The 27,840-nt window shown below is 44.0% G+C and overlaps 1 protein-coding gene and 1 non-coding gene across 2 annotated transcripts in view; one reads left to right on the top strand and one right to left on the bottom strand.

Moving 5' to 3' along the window:
• Window positions 1-27,840, top strand: part of LOC124593945 (fl(2)d-associated complex component) — a 550,167-nt gene that overhangs the window by 121,494 nt on the left and 400,833 nt on the right. The window lies entirely within an intron of this gene.
• On the bottom strand, window positions 24,865-24,939 carry Trnat-ugu. The gene has a single exon. It is a non-coding gene; the product is annotated as a tRNA-Thr (tRNA).

Below are 27,840 nucleotides of genomic sequence, written 5' to 3'. Positions count from 1 at the left end.
GTACACGCCTCCCGCCATTACAGAGCCTCCATTACTTGACCAGTCCCCTGCTGACATACAGAGTCTACGGAGACTTCGGCTCCGAAAGCCCTTATCGATGATGTTTCGTTGAATGATTTATACGCTGACACTCGTTGATGGCCCAGCATTGAAATCTGCAGCGATTATGGAAAGGTTGCACTTCTGTCACGTTGAGCGATTCTGTCCAGTCGTCGATGGTCCCGTTATTGCAGGATCTTTTCCCGGCCGCAGCGATGTCGGAGATTTGATGTTTTACCGGATTCATGGCATACACAATACATTCGTGAAATGGTCATACGGAAAAATCCCCGCTTCAACGCTACTTCGGAGATGCTGTGTCCCATTGCTCCTGCTCCCCGACTAGAACACCATGTTGAAACTCACTTAAATCCTGTTAACCTGAGATTGTAGCAGCAGTAACCGATCTAACGACTGCGCCAGACACTTGTTGTGTTACATAGGCGTTCCCGACCGCAGCGACGTATTTTGCCTGTTACGTATCTCTGTATTTGAATATTCATGCCTATACCAGTTTCTTTGGCACTTCAGCGTATATTTGACAGCAGTATCATTATACTTAGGTCACAACATGGCACATACTACATACATTCAGATAACTTCTATGTAGCTTGTCGCAATACATGTAGCACGCAAATCAGTTCACCATTGGAATCACATTTAAATACTAATGTGATCTGTGTGGTACTCCTATAACGGATAATAGGTATATTTCTAGAATACTGACGATGCTTCATTGTGAAAGTGAAAACGAAAGGGCCGAGTGGAGGACAATGAAACAAGTAGGTATCCCTAATGAACATAGCTCTAGAAGAAAACAGTTTCCCCATTATGGCGTTTTACGAATGGGAACATGAACACCTTATAAAAGAGTCCCTTAGAATGAAAACTGCAGATAAGCACATGAGGACAAATATAATCCAAGCGTTTCACACGGTGTCCGTTCATGGGAAGGCACGTTTCAGGATGTCTGCTAATGTACGTCTGTGCACGTTCAAAAGTCTCACTCATGTTCCAAATGCACTGACAGTCATCCACAATGCTTTCGTACAGTTCATCTACACTGTAAACAGGCCTGGAGTACATCAAAAAGTTTAGATGTTACAACGGAAACAAGTCTGAGAACCTGAGAGTACGTGGTATTGATAAGTCATGACCGATATACTTGTTGCTGAAGATACGTGCTGCCTATTCCTGAACAACCACATGAAAGCATGTCAGAGCAACATCATGCGCGTACTACATGTGCACCTGTCCCCTCAAGGGACACCGTCCAAAAAGTAGCCTTAGACATTAACACTGTTGTAACACTGACATGATGAAACTGGTATGACTACACTTGTGCATCCAGTATATTGGGGAAACATTTGATTTCTGGAACTGTGTTAATTAGGAACTTTTGTTTATTTCTCTGTCCACTACTCGCCTCTTTAGTTTGTACCCAATAACGTCAGACACCCTGAATATATTCATAGGAGACCTGCGTGCTTCGTCAAGAGAGTGTTTATCCTGCGTCAGAGACTCAAAAAGCTGCACAACCATCTTCAGTTGTAGACACTGTCGTAAATGCACTGTATTCACATCGAGCCTTACTCTAAAATTTTCCGAGAAGTCCTAATCCAAAACCTTGTCAAGGAAAGTTTACATTCCAATACGAGACATGCATTGCTCCCTCTACTTCACGACTCACATGGTGATCTAAATAACAAAAACAGAAATTCTAATGTAAATAGAAAAATATCAAGAGTCTTTCTTTTCATTCACCGTGAAGAAATCGAACAGAAAAGGTATAAAATTATTCTGACACAGGATACAGGATGTACCCTCTGCCTCACACTTTACTGAATAGGAGGTTTCTTCAGTAGAAGCTGCGGTATGAAATGAAACAGTAATGATGTTGGCAACCCTGGCGTTGGAAATCTCTCTTCATTGCCTGGGGATTCCCCAAGGCTGCCTTGGCCGGACGAGCTCAGAGTTCGCGTAAGGTGCAGAGCCCTACCGCTGGTACCCCTCCTCCGCTAGCACCTCTCCTCCCCCCTCCCCCTTTCCACCGTACTTACCCGGAAGGCACCCCCTCCCTCACTCTCACCCCTTACCCTCCTCCTTCTCCCTCTCTCCCCCCTCCCTGCTATGTACCCTGGCGGCCCTGTTTGTGTTTGCGATCAGCGGCCGCGCTAGCGAGATTACCGCGGTCGACGTCCCCAGGGTCGATATCGGCCAGCCAGGCTGTCGACTCGCCCCTTCCTGCACCTAGCAGCAGGTAGGCGAGGGTGCAGGCTTCCGCAGAAGTGGCCAGGAAGTCTGCCGGCAGCTATTTTAAACCAAAGTCGTAAATTACTGTCAGGCTTCAGTTCAAAATTTAATTCCAAGTCACACAGTTACCTAAGACGTGAAGGCAATGTGGATACACGTCCAACGTAGCTGGTGAGTGCTCAGAGAAGATGACGATATCATATTCAGCGAGATCAGAGACGCAGTTCACGCACATAAATCCTTCGCAACGTATAAGTCTTCCAATAGCTTACAGACACCTTTAATCCCCCACATCTGTATCAGCTTTCACGTTCGTGTGAGCATCGGTATAGGCATGCATATTCAAATACAGAGATATGTAAACAGGCAGAATAAGGCGCTGCGGTCGGCAAAGTCTATATAAGACAACAAGTGTCTGGCGCAGTGTTAGATCGGTAACTGCTGCTGCAATGGCAGGTTATTGAGTGAGTCTGAATGTGGTGTTATAGTCGGCGCACGAGCGATGGGACAGAGGTTGCAATGAAATGGGGATTTTCGTGTACGACTATTTCACGAGTGTACCGTGAATATCAGGAATCCGGTAAAACATCAAATCTCTGACAGGGCTGCGGCAGGAAAAAGCTCCGCAAGAACGGGTCTAATGACGACTGAAGAGATTCGTTCAACGTGACAGAAGTGTAGCCCTTCCGCAAATTGCTGCAGATTTCAATTCTGGGCTATCAACAACTGTCAGCGAGCGAACCATTCAATGAAACATCATCGACATGGGCTTTCGGAGCCAAAGGCCCACTCGTGTACCCCTGATGACTGCATGACACAAAGCTTTACGCCTCATCTGGGCCTGTCGAGACCGACATTGGACTGTTGATACCTGGAAACACGTTGTCTGGTCGGACGAGTCTCGTTTCAAATTATATCGAACGGATGGACGTGGACGGGTACGGAGACAGCTTCATGAATCCATGGACCATACATATCAGCAGTGGACTGTTCAAGCTGGTGGAAGCTCTGTAATAGTGTGGAGCATGTGGAGATGGAATGATATGGGACCCCTCATAAATCTAAATACGACTCTGACAGGTGGGACGTACATAATCATCCTGTGTGGTCACCTGCATCCATTCATGCCCATTGTGCATTCCGACCGACTGGAGCAATTCGAGCAGGTCAATGTGACACCCCACACGTCCAGAATTGCTACTGAGTGACTCCAGTAACACTGTTCTGAATTTAAACACTTCCGCTGGCCACCAAACTCCCCAGACATGAAGATTATTGAGAATATCTGGGATGCCTTGGAACATGCTGTTCAGAAGAGATCTGCAACCTCTGTTAGTCTTACGGATTTATGGACAGCCCTGCAGGATTCATGGTATCAGTTCCCTCCAGCACTACTTCAGACGTTAGTAGAGGCTATGCCACTTCGTGTTGCGGCACTTCTGCGTGCTCGCGGGGGCCCTACACGACAATAGGCAGGTGTACCAGTTTCTTTGGCCCTTCAGTGTACATATAAATCTATTTTACGGTTCAACAGGCGGTAGGCGACAAGGTCACTAGCGGCGTCCATTTGAGCGCTAATATAAATGACTCAGATACTTGTACATTACGTCTTTTCCACCACACAAAATAAGGTAGTTTGCGGAGTAGAAATGTAGAAGCACCAGGTGCCTTGAGTCTGTTCACTGTCACTGAGATGCACCTGTCTTAAAAGCGTGTCTTGTATACTGTTGCGCGGAATCGTTGCCACCTTTCAGCCGTGAAGGGAAAGGAACCAGCGTGGCGATAACGGAATTTTCAGCTCCCTATCTCAGTGTGATGGGAGGGAAGAAAAGAGCAAAAGTAGGAAGGAAGAGTTAGGGATCATGAGAGGGAGAGGGATGTTTCCCTGAGGAGGATTGGAGAGGAGAGGAGGGGGAATGCTCCAGAAGTGAGTCGTGGGGACGGCCGGAGTCATGGCGGTAATTACGTTATCACCGGTGGAGCCTCCTGGCGGCGCTGGTGGGAACCTGGCCTGCTTCACTGTGCTGTAAGTGATGGCTCCAGCGCACGCAGCGTGTCGTGGCCGTGCTAAGTGATCCCAGGTCCACCGCTTGAGGCCGCCTAAAAAACCGCGGGGTGGGCACGCTACCGCTACCGCAGGGAATTCAATAAAGCTCAAAACGTTGGCCTAACTCTCGGTGACAAGACTACTGCCCGTCGTTAACGAAGTGGCGTTCGTATATTCGTCCTAACAGTTTTCCAAGATCATGACAACATGAAGCAGCAGGACTATGCGTCGAAGTCCTGTCTCTACAGCAATTCGCTGACAGCCTTTCAAAGGTTATCACGGACATACACGTCGTTTGTGGTGTAGTCAAAACGAGTGTGTGGACAAATAACTACAGGCGTTTAAGTAATTCTAGAATTCTTGACGAGAGGGAAGTGCATCTACATTATACGTTGCATGTTATCGTAAGGTATGTGTCGAAGAGCGCTTTCTTTCTCCCACTTTCCTTTTTGTGAAAAGAGGGGGGAAGGGGGTTGGAGTGGCATCTAGGTCGCAGTCTCTTACCATTCCCACATATCGATTATAACGATTAAAGTGACATACGAAAGAAAGGTTTTATGTGTAGTATACCAGTCGATAAAATTATAATTTAAGAATACGTCCTTCAGAACTAAAAAATCCAAAAATAAAGTACGACAAAGGTGACGTAATCCCCAGCACCGTCACCTCTTGGGTAACACTTTTTAACCTCCCCCTCACTTATCAACCTTAATGACAGTGAAAAATTAAACCGCGTGCACCTAATGGAAATTTGGGAAAAGTAATCATCACCGAAGTTAATTTGTCGGTAAAGAGGGAGGAAAGGGTTACATCTAAATGAAAGGAAAAATGCAAATGAAATTGGTGGAAATTAATTTTGAGGAAAGGGTAAAATTAATAAAGAAAGTAAATGTGCGGTCGTTACGTTAACAATTAATGGGCGTTAATTAGATATTTGAGGTTTGGGGAAAATTACGGTCGCCAGTCCTATGGACAACTACTATAATAACTGAAAATGAAAGATTAATGCATATATAACTAGCACTAAAAGCGTGGCAACTGAAGGTTGACACGTGTTGTGTGAAAACTGAATGTTTGTCAGAAGTAATAAATTTCGCTACACTCTGACTTAATTTAGCAAACGAATTAATAAAACCGGAAAATTGAAAGTTAATTTAGTGACTGAATTAATAGTGAACTTTGTTTCTGAAGCACTGCGAAATTCAATAAAATAAGGTTAGTCTTGGGCTACCTCAACAATCATTTCAAAAGCTACTTGAATCTACGAAATTTAGAAATAAGAGATTTAACTTTGAACTTGAATTAAATGATTCTGAACAATTAACAATAGTAAAATTTAGGACGTACCGAGCTGAGCTGCAGTCACAAGTAAGTTAAATATGGTAACAAAACTCGCACTCTTAATTTCTGCTTGTGCAATCTAAATATTGTAGCCAGCTGTGAATACTTCAACTGAACTTTGAAATTAAAGCAATGAAATGGAATGATATTACTTTAATGCTGGCGTATAAATTTCAAAGACACTCGGGTTCATTTCGGAAAAGGAAGGGACCCTGCTTGGTAATGCAATTGGGACAATGAACAACAAAGGTTCATGCTAAGTTGCTGTATATTTGTGATGCAACAGTTTGAAAAGCTGAGGTCTGCCATAGTTTGAAGTCGTCGATCGGGGAGGTGGCGACAGTCACTCACTGTCGGCCGTCGCTGTTGCAAAAGCTGGATGTTGGCGCGCCTTCTTCTCGACACGGTCACCAGGCGAAACGGGCTCTTGATGTGCGCCAGCTAATGCTTCCCGTCCGCGACACCGTGTCAGAAACTATCATAGCAAGTCGAGCGCAATTACATGCTGCCAAACCCCGAAAGCGCGGCAACTCGCGGGAGCGTCACACAATCCACCTGCTTCACCGTCCTACTCCAGCCAGACTCCCTCTGCCCGCGCTCCATGAGGCAAACACTACCAAAGATCCTAAACACTTTGGTTCTCCACACGACCTATCGATGTAATCGTTCGATAACATAGTTTTCCCTAGGCAAGACCCAGCGTAAAAATACAAATAATATTTACAAAACAAACCAATTAAACATCGACATTAATGCATGTATATATATATATATATATATATATATATATATATATATATATATATATATACAAATAGTAAACCAATTACAATATAAAGACACAGAAATGTCATATCTTCAGGTAACAAAATAAGGAAAAAAATTCTAGTACAATAGATAGAAATAGGAGGCTATGCATTTCCGGCGTTACAACTTGACTTTCTGTAAGCTTCTGAGCCGAGGATTAAAACTAAACTTTGCTTTACGAGATCTAATTTCTGATGGACGAATTTATTTCTATATTTGTTTATTGTTCACCCACATTCTTATTTTACTTCAATTTAGATAACAGCTCTGGTGGTGGCAGCAAGCGAAGCGCCGTAGTAACTGTAAATTTATTAAACCATTTGGACATGTTTGTCCCAAAAATTAACTATGATCGCTCGTGGCCAGCAGGAGAAATGGCGTCGTGGTTAAGTGGTTACGGTGTTGGACTACGAAGGAGGCTAGCCGTGTTCGAATCTTACTCATTCCACAGAGTTTTTTCGCTGCTAGTTTCATTCAAATTTATGTCTGTGTCGTGGTGTAACGTCCGTCTACTACTCTATTAGCAGCCGAAGGGAAGTGGCTTTCGAATGGGAACCCTAACCGTTTGATGACAAAGTGACAAGTGAACCGAATCCACACGTCTGTTATGTCATACATAGCATATGATGAGAATCTCTTATCGAAGCACCTAATTTGTACTACTGGTAAGCGAGTGTGATATGTCTTCTTGCCCGATGTAGGTGTTCGTATGAATGTGAATATAATTACTCCCAAGAAAATGCCGGCCGCGGTGGTCTAGCGGTTCTAGGCGCTCAGTCAGGAACCGCGCGACTGCTACGGTCGCAGGTTCGAATCCTGCCTCGGGCATGGATGTGTGTGATGTCCTTAGGTTAGTTTGGTTTAAGTAGTTCTAAGTTCTAGGGGACTTATGACCACAGATGTTGAGTCCCATAGTGCTCAGAGCCATTTGAACCATTTGAACCCAAGAAAATGGTGAAAACATAATAATTTGTCACGTGAGCTGCAACAAATGAACGCAACAGTTTCACAATCACACAGTTTCTCTTTGTTCTGTCAAAACATGTATTTCTACCATTTTTGAAGTTGCGTTCCCTTTTGGAAGTCTTGACTGTTGAATTCCTTTGTTGTAACATAGTTCACGACCACTTTTTTGTTGTTTTCATTTCTGTGAGACGCCTATTTGGTATCTCGCCTGCTCTCACTATTCATCACGTTTACTTGCGACGGTAAAGGATTGTTACCACATAACTCTAATTTTATAACCAATGTACGAGTAAAGTATGACACCAGCTAAGACTACAGAAAGAGAACAAACTTGACAGGCAGTTCATAAAGTTTAAAAGAAATAAAAAAATGGCAGAAGGGAGTTTTGTACATGGCTCGCCCGCTCCGCATTCGAACACCATGACCGCTTACCCACGACGGCGTTACTTTTTCAGTCTCTTCGGTATTGCACTTATTGTTCTTGGACCGTTCACTGTTTCTATTTTGCTTTCTTTCACCTTTCAGGACACCTTCTTCTTGTTTGGAACTTAACATCTATGGTCATCAGTCCCCTAGAACTTAGAACTACGTAAACCTAACTAACCTAAGGACCTCACACAACACCCAGTCATCACGAGGCAGAGAAAATCCCTGACCCTGCCGGGAATCGAACCCGGGAACCCGGGCGCGGACGGCAGTGCATACAGCAATATTGAGAAGGAAGCAATGGATCGCATCAAGTGAAGAAACAAAGCACTGGCTAACATAGAAGAAAAGTGATGATGATGATGATGATGATGACGATGATCGTGATTATGTTCAAAGAGCAGATCAGAAGAAAAAGTCCTACTCCTGGAAACAAGTAGCTTTTGCCATACAGGCCATTTTACTTGAGTGATGAACTGTTTGCACTTATCGGTAAAGGCTGCCTCCCTGATGACATCACATTCCATGTTGGCTCTGTTTATCTCTGTGCTCAGACCCTACACTGTGATTCTGTTCTCACAATTAGCACAGATAAATGTCTCCCACAGCAGCCGTTCTGTGCACATCATTCTGAATGCACTTACTGTATTCATCTTTTTGTCTCCCACTGCGATTTTTACCCCCGCCCCCAATACTAAATTGGTGACCCCAGTGTCCTACTAACCGATCCCTTCTTTTAGTCAATTTGTGCCAGAGATTTCTTGACCCCCAATTCTATTCAGTAGTTGCTCATTAGTTACATGATCAATCCACCTAATCTTCCGTATTCTTCTGTAACATTTGAAAAGTATCTATTCTCTTCCTGTCTGAACTGTTCATCGTCCATCTTTCACGTCGAACATGGCCACATTGCAGACTAATATCTTCAGAAAAGACTTCCTAACACTTAAATCTGTGATCGATTTAACAGATTTCTTCAAAAATTTCTTCGGAAACATTTTCCTGGCCATCACTAGTCTATATTTTACGTCCTCTGTACTTCGGCCATCAACAGTTATTTTGCTGCCTAAATAGTAAGTAAGACTCATCTAATTCGCTTAGCGTCACCTGTTTTCATTCGATTACATTCCATTATCCTTGTTTTTCTTCTGTTGACGTCCATTTTATATCCCTCTATCAAGACGCTGTTCATTCCACAGAGGAGTCTTTTGTTGTCTCTGACAGAGTTCCAGTGTCATCGGCAAACCTCAGAGTCTTTATTTCATCTCCCTGAACTTTAATTCCTACCCCAAATTATTTTTTTCTTCATTTAGTGCTACGTAGACTGTAGCAATTGTTATTGTTCTTAACGTACCGCACGATGTTATTATGTATACTTGAGCGCCAAATACCGGCGTTTCCAGCTTTGGGCTTAGCTTTCGCAAGTACACACAGCAGTTAGTCTTCCTACAGAAATAAGTTGCGGGTCACAGTCAAATACGACCTACTGGACGCATCAGCTTCGACATGTTACTTGAAATAAGGATGCTGCACATACATTTTATAATTGACAGCAATCTCATTAAGATCGGTTTGCTCCTTTATGTATATTATTGCTATTTTTATATTCGTAATACGATAGTTTTCAGTAGGTAACATACTTGGTTCAATTGGCTCTGAGCACTATGGGACTTAACATCTATGGTCATCAGTCCCCTAGAACTTAGAACTACTTAAACCTAACTAACCTAAGGACATTCACACGACACCCAGTCATCACGTGGCATAACATACTTGTTTTGCCTCTATTGTTCTGATAGGTTTTGAACTAGTTTGTTTTATCTTTCCAGTTTATTCAGCTTTTTAATTGGGACTATTACTCATAGGATGTGGCATGTTTTATACGTTACCTCTTTGATATACTTTTGTTATTTTATTTAGTACGCGCTTGCTCGACCATAATTTCCGTTCTCTCAAATAGCTCTCATGTGTACAGGCGATGCAGAGTTTTCAATATGCTTTATGCTGATATATTTTTTGTTTGATTTATTCCTTACTTTCAAAATTTTATAAGTTCGGGGCTTAGTTCGCGAAAATTGAGGCAATTTTTCGTTCTCTGTCTGTTCTCAGACCTGAAGATGTTTCCCCGGTCAACTGAAACTAATCAGCACATTTTAATATTTTACAATGTGCGCGATCTGGACAAATCTGTTGTTTTTTATTAATTTTTAAGAAATTTATATTTGATCTCTTTTTTATTTTCCGACAACATCAGATATGATTAATTTCTGCTAGCCAGTCCTTAAAGGTCTGACAAGTGCCTCGTACGCCAAACGACGTACTTAACTCCGAATTCCATCTGAAAAAATGGTTCAGCAGGTTGATACAGTGACTAGCAGACACGAGATCTATCGCTGAAGACCTAGCACAGTTCACGCTGGAACGAGTGGGAGGCAATTCTGGAATATGTGACGGATTGAAGCTGGTGAAGGAGCACGTGCGCTACTGCATGGTCAACTAAGTACCAGCAGTTCTTTTGCCCGCGTCAGTTACAGCGCGTGCTAGCTCTCAGAACACAAGAGCACCATGTCAGATTACCGTTGTGCCACTTAATTCAAAGGCGAAGCGCTGAAAATCCGCAGTTGACTGGTTGTATTTAATCTCCGGTTGAGGAGGGTTTCACACAGTGGGGATTCAAGCAGACTGATATGTACATGTGTGTGTCTATGTATGTTCTACATCTCTTCCTAAAACACTACGCCGATGTCAACCAAACTTGGCACACAAATCCCTTACTGTCAGGTGGTAAGAACCCCGTACCTTTCACAGATCAGCAGATATGACGTCGTAAACACTGATATGCGTGAGACAATTTCGCATCTAATACAGTTTTTCTCTACTACTAAGGTACTTCTACAGTCGAGTCATCTCATGAAAATCCCTGACAGCTTTCGACTGCGAAGCGCAAACGGTTGTGGGTGAAAACAATAGCAATGTTCAGAGCTACGAAGAGGCGTTGCTATAGAGACGTTTACAAAATCGCATTGTTGATACGCGAAGCAGCTACGCCCAGCGTACACAAAATGTACGTTTCTAATAGAAAATTTACAGAATGAATATTCGGGCAGCGCCGAGTTTGTCAGCTAGGAACAAAATCAAACGTAAGATAAGTTGCAAATCCATTAAATGTACTCGCAGCTGCGAATACGGACAATCATCAGCTGTATAAGGGCATGAGGACAGTGAAAATGTGTACCGCAGCGGGACTCGAACACGGATTCCCCTCTTAACGTTAGCGGTCGCCTTAACCTCTTTGGCTCTCCGTGCTCGACTCAAGTCCAGACCCATATGTAGCCTTTTCTGTGTAACAACCTGTACTCGTTCACGCATTATGTAATTTCCGTACAGGGCAGGACATTCTTAACTGTAAGTCGCTGCCCAGGGTAGGGCGGATAAATACGATATCTAGTACCTACATGTGGTCATAAATAGTGGCTGATAGACTAATAAGGCCATACATTTTACTAGAATTAACAGATGCTACTTATTATTGATTTCTGAGAGCAAAATTACCCACTCCGTTGCATCAAGACAACGGATATTCTTTATGCACGAGCTGGTACCACCCCATTTTCAGCATCTCGTACGACAGCACCTCATACACCATTCATCTGTCCTTAATACTTCAGACTTGTGGCTACTGGAAGATTTAAAGGCATTGGTGTATCCATCCAACACCGACGATCAGACGTTAAAGGACCGTGCACGTGACCATATCTAAGGGCAACCAGGTGTGTTCGCACGAGTTGACAAACCTCAGAGAAGAAGGGCTGAAGGATATATAATACCGAGTGTGTAATCATATTGATTATCTTCTATACAGTCAACAAACAAATAATTAACACAAAAACAACATATATCCTAGGACAGAATGACCCACATCTCAATAATTTTTTGTTCCTGGACTTATAGCTCTTTTTTCTAGTGTCAACCAGTACTACCTCTCGAAGAACATGGGGCATTTTTTTTACACATCCTGTACAGCCTCATATAGTTTATATTTCCTTGTACATACCTCGAATGTTTCCATATTTTCTTGAACTGCTTTTTCCTCTGCAGTGACGTACAGTGGGGGGCGAATTCGCTGCCTGCTGTTCGCACAGCAGGGCGGTGAGTGGCGGCCACAGAGATATGCTGCCGGTTGCTATGGAAACCGAGCGCCCGCCCCCACCACCAGTCTGTGTCAAGGCTACGAGCCGCTTGTTTATTTCTCTCTCTCTCTCTCTATCTCTCTCTCTCTCTCTCTCTCTCTCTCTCACACACACACACACACACACACACAAGCCAGGCCATTCCCTTAAAACGCTGCGCTCTTTCACCCATTGAGGTGGAGTCTAAATATAGAACCGTACTTCTGCCAGCTACCACGGCTCACGTAAATGCAACGCAGGCCTTTGCCATCGCTTCTCATCTTCGCAGTCATGTGTATATTCACACATTTAGTAATTACATGTATGTAGACAGCAAAATAGTGTGGCGAATATATTATAAAGTGGTAGCACTCACTGGAGGAGGAAAAACAAATCAAATTATTCCGGGTCCGAAACCGTATATTTTCTGAGATCAGAACACTTGTTTATTGGATGTGTTCACATTGGTAATGAATCCCCCTGTGCATCGACGTAACGAATCACACACCCTTTAAACTTGGCCCATTTGTTGTATTCTCTGCCATTAATTGAAAATGTGGCTCTGTAGTGTGATTGGAGTGAGGTAGACTAATGTCTTGCACTGTCTCCATGACTAAAATTGTACAGGATTCCCAGAAAGAGCTGAACAATAAACAATCATGCATGTGAATAATCATGAACGTTAGATTTGTGGCTACGGCACTGAGTGACAGGAGCCTAAATTTGGTGCAGTTATGATCTCTTTGCTGTCAGCACGTAAAAAGAGGCCAACACTATCGTGCTGGTGTAAGCTATCGCCAGCACACCGTTCGGCAAAGAGGTTGCAATAAGGTCAATAATAGGCGCTGAATCAAGTGCGCCTACCAGGAGAGAGGCCAAAGACTCGCAAGCAACTCGCTGCCGACACCCTCTCGACTGGAAGTATTTAGATCGCTTCCGCGGACTGGAGGGCACAGGCAGTCACAGTCCGAGTCAGTTGCAGTCAGCTTAGTTAATAGCTCAGTCACTGTTCTAGTTGGCGTCCGTCAGTCCATGTCAGCGGCTACAAGAGTGTAGTGTTTATAGTGGGACTTGTACTTCACCAGCAATGAGGCTAACATGGACTATTACGGAAGGAGTTGTACCACAACACATGGACTAGGATAAAGATAAATAGCTTCCTGTTAATAAAGAACTCCATTAATATATGTGTGCAGTTGCATTGTAGACACAGGATATTGGCCACCAAACAACATCCTCTTCTTGCTTCCCATGGCACAAGACTCTACAGTGGTAATACGACACAAAAAGTAGTGAGTGAGTGGGGATAACATGCAGTACAAGGTACTGCATAAGAGGTAATTTAATGGCAGCGAGGGTAAATAACTTGAATGAATATAGTTTTCCTCGTAACGTGGACTTCTCCCTCCACAACCTACGTGTACTGTGACACCCATCCATACAGGCCTCGGAAGGCCCAACAGTACCGACCGACATCCTCAGCGTCACTCGATGCAGACATGAAGGGGCATATGGTCAACACATCGCTCCCTCGCTCGTTGCCGGTTTTCGTGGCCAGAGCCGCTAGTTCCCAATCAGATAGTTCCGCAGTTGGCCTCACAAGGGCTGTGTGCATCCCCTGAAAAACAGTGCTCTTCAGACCAGGATGGCCACCCGTCCAAGTGCTAGACAAGTCCGACAGCGCTCACCTTCGGTGATCTGACGGGAATTGCCAAGGCCGTTGACAACCTATGTATACGTGTACCATTAATTATATAAGGGGAAATCAAAATGTCTCCGTTCCAAGGCCGTACTGTCCAGAATGGGTGTGCCAGTCAGGCAAAGTGATCTGAGACCTGTGGAAATCATTCCACTGACGCACCAGGTTGATGATACCTGTATGGGAAAGCACCGTGTCTTGTCGCGTAAAGTCTGTAACTGCCTGCTGCAAATCCATGTCCGACAGGAATCGTTTGCCAGACAAGGCCATTTTAAAGGAACCGAAGGTGTGATAATCACATGGGGAGAGATTAGGGTCATAGGGCAGGTGATCGAGTTTCCCCCACTTGGCGTAACTTCTGCGTTACTACATTTGAGATATTGGGTGGTGCGTTAACATAAAGTAGCAGCACCAGCTCTAAATTTCGCTATCCTGTTTCTTCTACATTTCACCAGTCACATCATTAATATTTTTTTCCAATCATTTTATAACAAGACAAATTTTTCAAAACCCGTCAATAACAAAATAATGCCACCTTCAGACAATTAAGTTATCAGAGAGTGTTTGTTATTTCCGCAGTACCATAAACTATTGAATTACAAATTTCCCCTGGTGTACGTGGCTCATTCACACTATCCAGATACAGATTACCATGCTACTACAACTCAGTTAGTACACCTACAAATATATTTTTATTTATATTTGCAACTGTAGACTGAATTTATTCTGAAATTATACTACAATTGCTGTAAAATAGTGATCACCAATAAAATAATAAATATTCACATATCACGTTACCTAAGATTTATACCTTCATTCACTCTCATAATTAAAAACATAAAATAAGCAATGATTAACGGAAAACATGTTATCTGCAGAACCTCAAAGTTATTTGCATCAAATACATTATCTTTCTGGCTTTATCACAAGAACACATAACTTTCACAAAGGGACCCTGACTCGTCATCTCTATCAAGCTATTTACTATCATCAGACAGTTTTAGGAGTGGTAAGTGGGGTTACGTCACACAGAGTCCAAAATGTGTAGGTAGCGGCTGCTGACTGTGGGTGCACACCATGAGGAGGATCATCGGTGTTTTGTCTCACGGTAGGGGATGAATGTACGAATGTCGTCGCTGTGGTCAACTCCAACTCACAGTGTCACTTCACCACCTGAGAAATATGATGGCAGACTGAACGGCGCACGGAAGTCGTAATCTGCATCTCACGACTGGAGTCGTCCTTTGAGCTTAACTGCACTGAGATTGCAAATAAACTTTAACCAACATGAAATGTGTACAGCACGATTGGAAAATTGCGCAGGTCGCACCAGTGTTTAAGAAGGGTATTAGGAGTAATCCATCGAACTACGGACCTATATCATTGACGTCGGTTTGCAGTAGGGTTTTGGAGCATATACTGTATTCAAACATTATGAATAACCTCGAAGGGAACGATCTATTGATACTTAATCAGCATGGTTTCAGAAAGCATCGTTCTTGTGCAACGCAGCTAGCTCTTTATTCGCACGAAGTAATGGCCGCTATCGACAGGGGATCTCAAGTTGATTCCGTATTTCTAGATTTCCGGAAAGCTTTTGACACCATTCCTCACAAGCGACTTCTAATCAAGCTGCAGGCCTATGGGTTATCGTCTCAGTTGTGCGACTGGATTCGCGATTTCCTGTCAGGAAGGTCGCAGTTCGTAGTAATACACGGTAAATCATCGAGTAAAACTGAAGTGATATCAGGTGTTCCCCAGGGAAGCGTCCTGGGACCTCTGCTGTTCCTGATCTATATAAATGACCTGGGTGACAATCTGAGCAGTTCTCTTAGGTTGTTCGCAGATGATGCTGTAATTTACCGTCTAGTAAGGTCATCTGAAGACCAGTATCAGTTTCAAAGCGATTTAGAAAAGGTTGCTGTATGGTGTGGCAGGTGGCAGTTGACGCTAAATAACGAAAAGTGTGAGGTGATCCACATGAGTTCCAGAAGAAATCCGTTAGAATTCGATTACTCGATAAATAGTACAATTCTCAAGGCTGTCAATTCAACTAAGTACCTGGGTGTTAAAATTACGAACAACTTCAGTTGGAAAGACCACATAGATAATATTGTGGGGAAGGCGAGCCAAAGGTTGCGTTTCATTGGCAGGACACTTAGAAGATGCAACAAGTCCACTAAAGAGACAGCTTACACTACACTCGTTCGTCCTCTGTTAGAATATTGCTGCGCGGTGTGGGATCCCTACCAGGTGGGACTGACGGAGGACATCGAAAGGGTGCAAAAAAGGGCAGCTCGTTTTGTATTATCACTTAATAGGGGAGAGAGTGTGTCAGATATGATACGCGAGTTGGGATGGAAGTCATTAAAGCAAAGACGTTTTTCGTCGCGGCGAGATGTATTTACGAAATTTCAGTAGCCTACTTTCTCTTCCGAATGCGAAAATATTTTGTTGAGCCCAACCTACATAAGTAGGAATGATCATCAAAATAAAATAAGAGAAATCAGAGCTCGAACAGAAAGGTTTAGGTGTTCGTTTTTCCCGCGCGCTGTTCGGGAGTGGAATGGTAGAGAGATAGTATGATTGTGGTTCGATGAACCCTCTGCCAAGCACTTAAATGTGAATTGTAGAGTAGTCATGTAGATGTAGAAATGATTTCCACTAGGCAAAAGAGCTATTGAGAAATAATGCAAGTTGTGAGGATACTGAAAAGCTTTCTTTTCCTGAGTTTATTTTTTTTCCTAGGGATCTGAAACATCTTACACTACTTTACGACGACGAATGTTTCTTGTAAGTCAAACGATGCTATCAATGTTGCATCCGTTTTCTAGTCCTTTCCCCATTACGAAACGCAACACTGGCACTGATTGTCTGGAGCCATTGCTTCTCCTAAATCCACCATGATCACCTCTAACAGAACCTCAATTTTCTTTTCCATTTTTCTGCATATCATTATCGGCAGAAACTTGAATGTATGAGATTACAAGCTCACTGACTAATAGCTCTCACATTTTATGCCTTTACTTCTTCGGGATTCTGCGAGTGACATTTTTCCGATGCATGACAAATGTAATATGTATATGACACTGGGGAGAAACAGATCCCACTTATAGAAAACTTGAAGAGGTCTTTTAAGGAAGCAGAAGCAGTTGTATGGATATGAAGAACTCTGCTAGAAAACCTGTAATAAACAAAGAAGGGAAAGCTGAAAAGTGGAAGAATATATAGACAGGCTGTACAAGGGAGATGAAGGCAGTACTGTAAAAAGGGAAGAGGACGTAGATGAAGATGACATAGGAGATATGATACTGCGAAAAGAATTCGACCGATTACTGAAAGACCTGAGTCGAAACAAGGCTCCTCACAGTCAGCCAGAACTACTGATACCCTTAGCAAAGCGAGCCATGGGAAAACTATTCCAGAACGGAAAAACTGCTAGAAGCCACCTAGGAGAAGATCAGTTTGGATTTCGGAGAAATATCCGAATATGCGACGCAACACTGACCCTACGACTTATCTTAGCAGATAGGCTAAGGAAAGGCAAATCTACTTTTATAGCACTTGGAGACTTAGGCAAAACTTTTGACAATGTTGACTGGAATACTCTCTATGATATTCTGAAGGTTGGAGTGGTAAAATAGACAGAGAGAAAGGCTATTTACAACTTTACAGAAACCAGACAGCAGTTATATGAGTCAAGGGGCATGAACGGGGAGCAGTGGTTGAGAAGGGAGTGAGACATGGTTGTAGCCATTCCCCGATATTACTCGATCTTTACTTGTACTGAGCAAGCGCTAAAGGAAACAAACAAACAAAATTATAAAAGAGAGTAGGAATTAACGTTCAAGCAGAAACCATAAAAACTTTGAGGTTTGTCGATGAACTTGTAATTCTCTTAGAGACAGCAAAGGAATTGGAAAAGCAGCTGAACGGAATGGACAGTGTCTTGAAAGAAAGATACAATATGAACATCAACAAAAGCAAAAGGAGGATAGTGGAATGCTGTCAGATTAAATCAGGTGTCCATGAAGAAATTAGATTAGGAAATGAGACACTGAAAGTAATTAATGAGTTTTGGTTTTTGGGCACCAAAACAGCTGATGGTGTCTGAAGTACAGAGAATATAAAATGTAGATTGGCAATGGCAAGAATAGCGTTTCTGAAGAAGAGAAATTTGTTAACATCGAATATAGATTTCAGTATCAGCAGGTCTTTTCAGAAAGTATTTGCATGGAACGTAGCCATGTATGCAAGTGAAACATGGACGAAAACAGTTTGGACACGAAGAGAATAGAAGCTTTTGAAATGCGGCACTGTAGAAGTATGTTGAAGATTATATGGGTAGATCACGTTACTAATGAGGCAGTACTGAATAGAATTCGGGAGACAAGAAATTTGTGAAGCAATCTGACCAGAAGAAGGGATCGGTTGACAGGATACAATAAGGGATCACCAGTTTAGTATTGGAGGGAAGTAGTAGTTATTCAGAAATGAAGAGGCTTGGGCAGGACAGAGTAGCATAGAGAGCTGCATCTAACCACTCTTCGGACTGAAGATCACAACAACAACAACAACATTGTCCCTGATAGTCAAATGACATGTTCATATACACTAAATACACAAATCTGGATAATCGTTTGTTGTAAAGCCCAAGAATGAAGTTCGAAAGAATATTTTCAGTCCTTTCTGCGTTGTTTGACAGCACGTCTTTCAAACGTTGCCAAACTTTGCCTATAGTTCTGAGTCCCCTATGTACTCCAAATGGACACACGCTTATTCTGGTTTCTCACGGAGGTACTCCACCTATCCACTGTCTCCCGACCTTACCATTACAAACAACAAAAGTCGTTTATAGCTCTATGGGGCACATCACGTATTTCAGAGCCTCAAGCACGGCGCCTCGGTGGCGGGTTCCACGTGACGCCGAACATGCGACCTACACACGCCACAACAATCGATACTGTGTATCGACCCTGAGCGCCCTGACCACGGCCCCGCCATATCGACCGCGGACCGCGCGCCACGTTTGGGCGCCCTATCCTGTTCTACCCTATCCTATCCTAACCCGACACACCGAAATCCCTGCAGACCGGCAACCGGCGGCGCTGCAGTTCTCCGGTCGTGCACGCCACGCCACGCCACGCCACGCCAGACACTTTGCAAGTCGGCGCCGAGCCGAGACACGCGAGCGCCGTCGAACCGCCGCCCCACCAGCTCCCGCTGTAGAGTCGTGTGCCCGCTGAGTGTGTGTGTGTGTGTGTGTGTGTGTGTGTGTGTGCTCTATCAGTGTGGCAGTCCATTCTCAAAAGGAGAGACACGTCAGAAATGGAGATCAGCACTCGGTGATGTGCAGTCGACCGTCGATTCAAGTTTAGTTAGAGAATTCGCAAACTGCAGATCAAATATAATATTCTAAGGAATTTCCTCGTGACCACAAGCAATAAATTATTATGTATTTCACAGCGGAATGCTTCAGTAAAATCTTCTCTGTTTGCAAGCTGCATCACTTCGAATCAAACACTTGAGCTTTCGATAGCTGACTCAGCCATCGTCATCAGCATCACCAGTCAGTGGTTTTAACTCCTGATGACGATGGCTGAGTCAGCTATCGAAAGCTCGAGTGTTTTGTCCAAAGTGTCACGGCTTGTAAACCAAGAAGATTTTAATGAATAGAATAGGGTCTTACATACAATATAAATCCGAAAGTTTGTGTTTATGCCTGTGCGAGTGTGAGTGCGCGTGCACGAACGCGTGTGTATGTGTTTGTGTGTGTGTGTGTGTGTGTGTGTGTGTGTGTGTGTGTGTGTATGAGTGTGAGTGTGTGTGCATGAGTATGTTTCTTACTCCGTCACGCATAAACGGCTAGACGGATTGGACGAAATTTGGAATGGAAATAGCATATACCAGGAAATAACATTATATACACTGAAGAACCAAAGAAACTGGTACACCTGCCTAATATCGTGTATCGCACTACGTGGCATCGACTCGACTAATGTCGGAAGTGGTGCTGGAGGGAATAGACACCGTGAACCCTACATGGCTGTCCATAAATTCGTAAGACTACGAGGGGCTGGAGATCTCTTCTTAACATCACGTTGCAAGGCATTCCAGATATGTTCAATAATGTTCATGTCTGAGGAGTTTGGTGCCTAGCGGAAGTGTTTAAACTCAGAAGAGTGTTCCTGGAGACACGCTGTAACACTTCTGGACGCGTGGGGTGTCTTATTGTCCTGCTGGAATTGCCAAAGTCAGTCGGAATGGACATGAATGGATGCAGGTGATGAGACAGGACGCTTACGTACGTTTCACCTGTCACAGTCGTGTATAGACGTATCAGGGGTCCCTTATCACTCCAATTGCACACGTCCCACACCATTACATGGCCTCCACCAGCTTGAACAGTCCCCTGTTCACATCGAGGATCCATGGATTCACGAGGATGTCTCCATACTCATACACATATATCCGCTCGATACAATTTGAAAAGAGACTCGTCCGACCAGGCAACATGTTTCCAGTCATCAACAATCCAATGTCGGAGTTTACGGGCCCAGGCGAGGCATAAAGCTTTGAGTCATGCAGTCACCAAGGGTACACGAGTGGGCCTTCGCTCCGAAAGCCCATATCGATGATGTTTCGTTTAATGGTTCGCACACTGCCACTTGTTGATGGCCCAGCATTGAAATATGCAGAAATTTGCGGAAGGGTTCCACTTCTGTCACGTTGAACGATTCTCTTCAGTTGCCGTTGGTCCCGTTCTTGCAGGATCGTTTTACCGGATTCCTGATATTCACGGTACACTCGTGAAGTGGTCGTCCGGGAAAATCCCCACATCTTCGCTACCTCGGAGATGGTGTGTGTTCCATCGCTCGTGCGCCGACTATAACGCCACATCCAAAATCACTTAAATCTTGATAACCTGCCACTGTAGGAGCAGCAACCGATCTAACAATTGCGCCAGACACTTGTTGTCTTATATGGGCGTTGTCGACAGCAGCGACGTATTCTGCCTGTTCACATATCACTGTATTTGAATACGCATGCCTAAGCTAGTTGCTTTGGAGCTTCAGTGTATATACATCTACCTATCAAAAGGGTGGGGGTGAAAAACAACTGTAGCCCACAACGCGCGAATACCCACAGTTTATGCGCACAGTCATTGAGAGTGAGAATATTTAGTGACTTGCAACAAACTTCACACATAGTATAAAACACTTAAGAAACACTTTCTCTCTGACAACTACTACAAAATAATGAAAGAATAAAAAGTTTATGTCTTGCTACATTTTCGCTGTCCATGTAGTAACATCGCAACAAGAGGCAAGGCGTTTTAATTTATCACTTCTTTCCTACTATATGTATTTCCTGCACAAAAACAGACATTATTCACATATACTACTGGATGTACCTGAGAAATTATATCATTGTACGACACGTAATTCAGATAATAAGACGTCATAAACATTGAGTTGCATGAAAGTCGCCAGAGATACATGTGAAATATGTATACAAATACATGTGAAATATATTAAATTCAAGTGAAATTTGTTTGAAAAGTGTGTACACGTCCGAAACCAAGGGTAGAAAGCTCATCAAAAAACACTGAAATTGTTTCAGTAAAATTTGATACATGTATACTAGTTGCTATCTGGAAAGAGACACTGTGACAATGAGAACCACCGGCCTCCTATTGGTGTGGGTGTGATAACTTGGAGAAAGAAGGGGAGAGGAGGAGATGGACAGACATAGAGGGGAGAGGTGGAGATGGATTCAGATAGGGGTGGGGGGAGAAGGGCAGAGGGGGAAGAAAGAGATGGACAGGCAGAAGAGGAGAAAATCGACAGAGAATAGGAAGAGAAGGATATGGATAGGGTGAGGGAAGGTGAGGAGCTGAACAGTGAGGGGAGGAGGAGATCGACGGAGAGTAGGGGTGTGGGAGATGCTGGTAACATTGCGAGGCGCAGCTTGCGGAAGCTAAAAGTGGTCGCCATAGATAGTACACAGTGACAGCCTCAAAAGAAATAACGAAACATAACTCTAATGAATGCTCGCCTTTCACTGGATGAAAAGCAGTTGATAATCGAGACCAGAGTCTGTGATTTCACATTTGTGGCTCGGATCCAGGCCAGAGTGACTTTTAAGTTGCAGTCAGGTGAAAACAAATGAATCTCTGTTTCATTTACGTTTTCGATGCGTCTTTGGCCAGAAAAAGGAAATGAAAACTTCGCCAGTGAAGTGATTTACTACATTGATATCGACCCTTTACCTCCAATGAGCAACGTCGGAAGGTATTACATTTTATTGTTGTTTTGTGTGCTAACGGAGTTCAAAGACGTCACTTCTACGACAAAGTAAAAATTGAGCTCTGCCACGATGTAATATTATCTGTATCTCATTAATTTTATCTTTCGGCTGCTATTCATTTCCATTTTTGAAACGACATCCGCAAGAGCATGACTGAAATCAATTCAGAAACTGTCTTTCTGCACAGCCTCCAGTACTTAACACTCCACGAAGAAGGAGAATGTTCCATTCAAACACCGCTACGCTGTTTTTTTTCCTTTATAGTTTCTTTAGTATACTATTACTAAGAAATTATATGACCTCCTTCACAATATTACACGAGAGAGAGAGAGAGAGAGGGAGAGAGAGAGAGAGAGAGAGAGAGAGAGGGAGAGAGAGAGAGAGAGAGAGAGAGGGAGAGAGAGAGACAGACAGACAGAGAGTCATTTTACGTTACAAAATACTACAGTGAGAATCAAAGGTACTATTTTTATAGACGTTCATTTTTCTACCCTATTCCTACAAAATACTTTATTCTTTGGTCTTAGTTTATTTTTTTCAGATTACAGTATTTATTTCGCTAATTTGCACTGAACTAACTTGCTGGCGTCTGTCATTCTCTGATTACACACTGTCCTCTCAGCTTCCTCTAGGAGTTACCATTTTTGCCAACACAAGACACCACAAGTATGTGCCTTTCCGTTTTGCTTGGTCGGCCCATATCACGTAGTGTTGATGAAACAGATACATTCTCATACAGAGGATTGACAAAACTATGGATAACACAAATAAAATACATTATTAAGCCAAATACTCTAGAGGAAAACCGTTGACATTCAAAACTACTTTCAGTCGTCTGGGAACAGATAAATACAGAAACTAAATTAGAATTATAGATTAATACCTTCATCTGCTGACGGGCGTTGATATATATCAAGGGGACAGGTGAAAATGTGTGCCCCGACCAGGACTCGAACCCGGGATTTCTTGCTTACGTGGCAGACGCTCTATCCATCTGAGCCCCCGAGCGCACAAGGGACAGTGCGACTGCAGGAACTATCTCGCGCACACCTCCCGCGAGACCCACATTATCACCTTATATGTCCACACACTACATTCGTAGTATTCCTACCCAACACACTCGTTACTCGTGGAAGATATTCTTACTAAGTCCCGCAAGGGTTCGGGTAATATGTGTGCATCCGCACAGAAGAAGAAGGTCATGGCCGGTATAGCCAGAACTATATACTTATACACTCCTGGAAATAGAAAAAAGAACACATTGACACCGGTGTGTCAGACCCACCATACTTGCTCCGGACACTGCGAGAGGGCTGTACAAGCAATGATCACACGCACGGCACAGCGGACACACCAGGAACCGCGGTGTTGGCCGTCGAATGGCGCTAGCTGCGCAGCATTTGTGCACCGCAGCCATCAGTGTCAGCCAGTTTGCCGTGGCATATGGAGCTCCATCGCAGTCTTTAACACTGGTAGCATGCCGCGACAGCGTGGACGTGAACCGTATGTGCAGTTGACGGACTTTGAGCGAGGGCGTATAGTGGGCAGGCGGGAGGCCGGGTGGACGTATCGCCGAATTGCTCAACACGTGGGGCGTGAGGTCTCCACAGTACATCGATGTTGTAGCCAGTGGTCGGCGGAAGGTGCACGTGCCCGTCGACCTGGGACCGGACCGCAGCGACGCACGGATGCACGCCAAGACCGTAGGATTCTACGCAGTGCCGTAGGGGACCGCACCGCCACTTCCCAGCAAATTAGGGACACTGTTGCTCCTGGGGTATTGGCGAGGACCATTCGCAACCGTCTCCATGAAGCTGGGCTACGGTCCCGCACACCGTTAGGCCGTCTTCCGCTCACGCCCCAACATCGTGCAGCCCGCCTCCAGTGGTGTCGCGACAGGCGTGAATGGAGGGACGAATGGAGACGTGTCGTCTTCAGCGATGAGAGTCGCTTCTGCCTTGGTGCCAATGATGGTCGTATGCATGTTTAGCGCCGTGCAGGTGAGCGCCACAATCAGGACTGCATATGACCGAGGCACACAGGGCCAACACCCGGCATCATGGTGTGGGGAGCGATCTCCTACACTGGCCGTACACCACTGGTGGTCGTCGAGGGGACACTGAATAGTGCACGGTACATCCAAACCGTCATCGAACCCATCGTTCTACCATTCCTAGGCCGGCAAGGGAACTTGCTGTTCCAACAGGACAATGGACGTCCGCATGTATCCCGTGCCACCCAACGTGCTCTAGAAGGTGTAAGTCAACTACCATGGCCAGCAAGATCTCCGGATCTGTCCCCCATTGAGCATGTTTGGGACTGGATGAAGCGCCGTCTCACGCGGTCTGCACGTCCAGCACGAACGCTGGTCCAACTGAGGCGCCAGGTGGAAATGGCATGGCAAGCCGTTCCACAGGACTACATCCAGCATCTCTATGATCGTCTCCATGGGAGAATAGCAGCCTGCATTGCTGCGAAATGTGGATATACACTGTACTAGTGCTGACATTGTGCATGCTCTGTTGCCTGTGTCTATGTGCCTGTGGTTCTGTCAGTGTGATCATGTGATGTATCTGACCCCAGGAATGTGTCAATAAAGTTTCCCCTTCCTGGGACAATGAATTCACGGTGTTCTTATTTCAATTTCCAGGAGTGTATGTATATGATGTCTGTTCTTCCGGACATGTCGGAAAGAATAGACACCATTGATGATCTGCAGCTGTCTAGGACGAAATTAGAATCATAGATCAATACCTTCAGCTGCTGACGGGCGTTCATATATATCAAGGGGGACAGGTGAACATGTGTGCCCCGACCGGGACTCGAACCCGGGATCTCCTGCTTACATGGCAGACGCTCTATCCATCTGAGCCACCGAGGGCACAGAGGATAGAGCGACTGCATGGACTATCTCGCGCACACCTCTCGCGTGACCCACATTCTCACCTTATAGTGTGTGGACATATAAGGAGATGCCGGGTTCGAGTCCCGGTCGGCGCACACATTTTCTCCTTTCCCCGTTGATATACATGAACGCCCGTCAACAGCTGAAAGCATTAATCTATAATTCTGTTTTCGTTGTAGACTTCTGCAGGTCATCAATGGTGTCTGTTCTTTCGGACAGACACCATATCCATATAAGTAGATAAATACAGGTCCTGTACGTTTTTCAGCGGAATCGATACTGTTTTTCCTGAAAAATAGTGGCAAGTTCAGGTAACGATGATGGAACTGGATAGCGATTATTTACCCTTTCCTCCAAAGTAGAGAACAAAGGCTCAATAATATTGATATTTGCTGACTGTGGTGACCAGGGGAGATGCGACAATTCATCGTCGTGCCCACAAAACCAATCCTGGACGATGTGAGCTGTGTGAACGGGGATCCTATCGTCTCTGAACAAAGGATCACCCCTGAGTAACAAACATGGACCTAATAAGCCAAAATGTCACATAATCCCGTAACCCTGCAGAGGAACCATTAGGGCAAATGAATACCACAATATGGCTTCCCATAGCATCACTGAATCCTCGCTGTGTTTCACACTTGGGACGTAAGCTTCTCCAGAAGCCGAAAACAATGTGAAACAAACTCATCCGACCAAATGACTCTTCCATTGCTCCACTGTCTAGGTTTTATGGCCTCGCACCACGTTTCCCTGTTATGGGAATTTGCATCCCTGATGAGTTGTATTTGGGATTCCAACTCACCCTATAATTCCCTGGCTCTGGTTCTTCCCTGTTGTTGTCTAGGTGCTGACAAGGTTCGCGAGTCCGACATTTAGTTCTGCAATGATTTTTGCAGTTGTCGTTCTTTTATTTTTCGACACAATGACATAATTTTGTGGGTACATTCAGTGGTGTATGTGATTACAAAATGTGTCGCGAATACACTTAATAGCAAAGAAGTAATAAATTAAACATCATGCCCAGTGCCAAATTTCTACAACTTCAGCAGTGAAAATGTAGTGAATTACATTTTACCTTTCATTACTTTGAGGAGGTGAGTGAGTGAGAAAACTGTGGTGTCACCGCCAGACACCACACTTGCTAGGTGGTAGTTTTAAATCGGCCGCGGTCCATTAGTACATATCGGACCCGCGTGTCGCCACTGTGTGATCGCAGACCGAGCGCCACCACAAGGCAGGTCTCGAGATACGGACTAGCACTCGACCCCAGTTGTACGGACGACTTTGCTAGCGACTACATGGACGAAGCATTGCTCATTAGCCGAGCCAATAGTTAGAATAGCCTTCAGCTAAGTCAATGGCTACGACCTAGCAAGGCGCCATTAGTAACATTGCATGTATCTAAAGAGTCTCACTTGTATCGCCACAATCTCCAGATGTACCAAAAGGATGGATTAAAGTTAAGTATTCCAGAAGCTACGTACTTTTCTTTATAGCATTCATTACGTATCCTGTTTCAGACCTCACGCCATCCTGCTTTAACTTAGCGCGTGCCTTTCGGCTTCCTCTCATTGTGTCTAGGCTGTCTTGTCTAGACACAAAAAAAACCTTTCGAAAAATTTTGAAATTACGCGTAAAGTTCGATAGAAGTCGCGAAGTGTTCTCATTCTCAAGTACTAAAGGAATATAGTCTGGGTTACTTGCGCGCCGTGAGTTATGCTGTCTCAAGACATAAACACAGTTCAACTAAAACAGTTTCTGCGCCAGTCACTTGTGTATTTCGCCACTACGCGTTTCGATGTTCACATCATCATCTTCAGGTGGAGAACTGTCTATTTACAAAGCAGCTGTTGGTGAAGGGTACAGAAGTCTTTTCACAGTCGCAGACCAAAGCAGTGTGGCTTATTTTTGTCTTTTGAAGGACAGTAGAGCTGTAAAAGCTCTGCATATTGTTGGCTGTTGTAAGGTATGCAGACATTTTACAACTCTACCGTCCCTCAAAAGAAGCAAAATAACGTACACTGGCGTTGGTTTGCAATTGGGAAAAGATGTCTGCACTCTTCACCGTCACCAGCCATGTAAATAAACAAATCTCCACCCGAAGATGATGGTGTGAAACATAGAAACCGGTAGAGGCAATGTAAACAAGTAACTGACGCAGAAACTGTTGTATTTGTATTGATCAATAGTCACATTCCCCATGATGCCGTCCCTTATGGATGAAATATTTATAACCACAGTTTCTAACTGTAATACTTGGCTCATTGTTTTAAATATTAAACATAAGGCTATACCTATGAATGAGTAGATTGTGAGAACATTTTAAATTTTGAAATTCAGTTATAAGTTGTATGGAAATCTGGAAATCAAATTTTTGTTGCAACTGGAAATCGTTACGTAGCCAACGCGTGACTGGGACCGGGTGACCCTTTTACCAGTTACAGAATACAGATATGACATCGCAGCAAACGAAGTCCCAGTTGCTAATTCACATACCGGTACTAGTACATAAGAAAAAGAAAAAAAAAGAAAAAAAAACGCGAATGGGGAATTGTTAGTAGGACTCGCGGGCTCGCCCACTTAGGGTTTTGTACAAACTTAATTATGTTTATAGACAGTTCATCCATTCCATTAACCAAGAATGTCGATGATTTTCGTCTGTTAGCGATGTCGATACTGGCAAAGTATTGATCCCAGGAACTCCAAGACCTTATCAAAATCTGTACAGTAGTTCCTGAGAGTAGCCCAGATATACGAAGAGAAGTATGTAGTGGACTTTAGTTAATATACACAGAAAGACACAATTTAATACAATATATTTAATTATTTACTAAAACATAACCACAACTTCCATTTTACGTTTGCATGCATTAAA

This window comes from Schistocerca americana, chromosome 2 (genome assembly GCF_021461395.2).
Source record: "Schistocerca americana isolate TAMUIC-IGC-003095 chromosome 2, iqSchAmer2.1, whole genome shotgun sequence".
NCBI lineage: Eukaryota > Metazoa > Arthropoda > Insecta > Orthoptera > Acrididae > Schistocerca > Schistocerca americana.
The sequence above is the reverse complement of the archived record's forward strand: the minus strand, read 5'-3'. Positions and strand labels throughout refer to the sequence as shown.